This window comes from Ailuropoda melanoleuca, unplaced genomic scaffold (genome assembly GCF_002007445.2).
Source record: "Ailuropoda melanoleuca isolate Jingjing unplaced genomic scaffold, ASM200744v2 unplaced-scaffold71531, whole genome shotgun sequence".
Classification (NCBI taxonomy): Eukaryota; Metazoa; Chordata; class Mammalia; order Carnivora; family Ursidae; genus Ailuropoda; species Ailuropoda melanoleuca.
The window spans coordinates 1-2,262 of record NW_023246650.1 but is presented as its reverse complement, the minus strand read 5'-3'; the positions used below and the strand labels follow the sequence as shown (position 1 = coordinate 2,262).

Here is a 2,262-nt window from a genome sequence, read left to right as displayed (position 1 = left end):
TGTCTCTATCTCTGTCAAATAAATAAATAAATAAAATCTTAAAAAAAAAAAAAAGGTGGGTGGTCAGCCCGGACAGGCCCTCTCCCCCTGCACTGCTGACACTTGGTGGGTCATTCTTTTCGGGAGGGGGGGTGCTGGGCACCGTGTGTGTCCAGCCACATCCCTGGCCCCCAGTACATGATTCCCGGAGCCACCAGCGCCACCTCCCTGTGCGTTACTTTCCTGTGGTCTTTGCAAATGACCACGGACCGGGTGGCTTTCAACATCGATGTATTCTCTCAGTCCTGGGGCCGAGAAGTCCCAGGTCCAGGTGGGGCAGGACCGTTTGCTCTGTGAAGGCTCCAGGGAGGGTCCTTCCTGCCTTTTCCAGCTCCTGTGTCGCTGGCCATCCTTGGCATCCCTTGCTGTGGACACATGGCCCCAGTGTGCGTCCACGATCATGCGGCTTCTCCCATGTCTCTGTCCGTGAGGATTCGTGGCTGCTCCGCTCCAGGGTGACCTCAGTGTAACTGATTGCATCTGCCCAGACCCTCTTTCCAAGTAAGCTCCCATTCACAGGTGGAGGTGTCGGGACGTGGACAGTCTTTTCTGGGGGGACACAGTGCAATCCACCATACCTCCCCAGGCAGGACAACCAGAACTATCCGTGGACAGAGTCCCTGGCAGCACGGGGGCCGCCGCTGAGAACCGCCGCCGTTCCACGCCCACCCGTGTGTGGCTGGTGCCGGTGGCGCGCGGACGATGGTCATCCTCGGAACCCACCAACTCTGCTCCGTGCGGCAATCCCTCTGGTAGAGTTCTGGGGTGACGTGGAAGCAGGCGGCGTGCTGAGAGGTGGCACAGGCCCTGAGCCGCCTTCACAAGCCCGGGTGTCGGCGCCTGGGCTGCATGTGTCCATTCTGTGTGTTTTAAAACCTTCTGTGATAAAAAAAATATATACATATTTTTAAGTTTTAAAAACTGTCCTTTGAGAGATGCATTTGGAGATGTCTGTGAATAAAAACAGCGTGAAAGTCCTGCGAGGTGGGGTGGGCCCCGGAAGTGGGCTCTCCCTTCTCGCTACTGGGACCTGCACGAGGCGTTCATGAATGTGAGGGATCTGCGCGACGGGACCCCCGCTGGAGCGGCCCGCAGCTGGCCACAAACCCTTGGGGAGGCAGGGTGCTGGGAACGGCATGCCGGCAGCTCCACCCGCCGGGAACCGGAGAACTGAAAACCCACGGAAGCAGACATACCCCGTGTTCACCACAGGTGGAAGGTGTAGACGACCCAGGCTTCCACCCGTGTGTCTGCGGATACACACGCGGTCCCGACGCACCGGACCGTCCCTCGGCTGCGAGCAGGACCGCGGCACCCACACGCGCTGCCCTGGGGACGGACCCCGAGCCCACGACGCTCAGGGAGGGAACCAGACACAGAAGGCCCCACGGCGTGTGAGTCCGCGTGTGTGACACGTCCAGAGCAGGCTCCTCCACGGACAGGGAGGGGGCTTGTGGGTGCGGGGGGCTGGGCATGGTCATTTCCCGCAGGAGGATTTTAGTGACAGTTGATCCCTTTGTTTTTAACTTTTTTTTTAAACAGTTCTTCAAACATTGTTGGGGAACTGCTGTAATAGCAGATACGCTGTGGTGGGGCCGGCGGCTCCCAGGGCGTCTGCGGGGGAAGCCCAAGTGCGTGCTCGATGCGGCCCAAGCCCGGGGGGGGGGGCCGGCAGCGGCGCCCCCCTCCTCTGTGGGCACATTTTGAAAGAATAACAAAGAGTCAAGGGGAAAAAAATTGCCAAAAAATATGAAACCACAGAACTGTCTTCCCTGGACAGTTTCTATTTTCAGCCTTGTCGCTTATCCGAATGCGTGCGGGGGCAGTTTGGGGTGGATGCAAGGTAACTTGCGAATCAGGGGCTGTTGAGGCAGAGTTTACACGCGATGAAACACGCCTTTCTTTTTCCAAGTGTTTATTTGAATTCCAGTTGGTGAACAGACACAGTTGTATTTGTTTCAGAAAACACACCTGTTTTTACTGTCCGACTGATCAGCCCTGCTTGCCCAGGTCGACACCCCGGAAAGTTCTCTCCGCCCCCTTGCTGTAGGGCCTCTTCAGGCCGCAGGGCCCTGGGACCCGTTTTGCCTCCTCCGGGGTTTCACATTAATGGACTTGCTTTTTGCTGTCTCCTGTGGCACGTTTCTTCAACTCAGCCGAAGTTAATTTTTTTTTTTTTTTTTTTAAGATTCCTGCCTAGGCCCCTGTGCGTCCGTGCTGCAG

The 2,262-nt window shown here is 57.1% G+C and overlaps 1 long non-coding RNA gene across 1 annotated transcript; it reads left to right on the top strand.

The window, feature by feature from the left end:
* Nucleotides 1-38: 38 nt before the first annotated feature.
* On the top strand, nucleotides 39-943 carry LOC117800508. Its single transcript, XR_004623102.1, has 2 exons — nucleotides 39-540; nucleotides 626-943. It is a non-coding gene; the product is annotated as an uncharacterized LOC117800508 (long non-coding RNA).
* The last annotated feature ends 1,319 nt before the right edge of the window (nucleotides 944-2,262 follow it).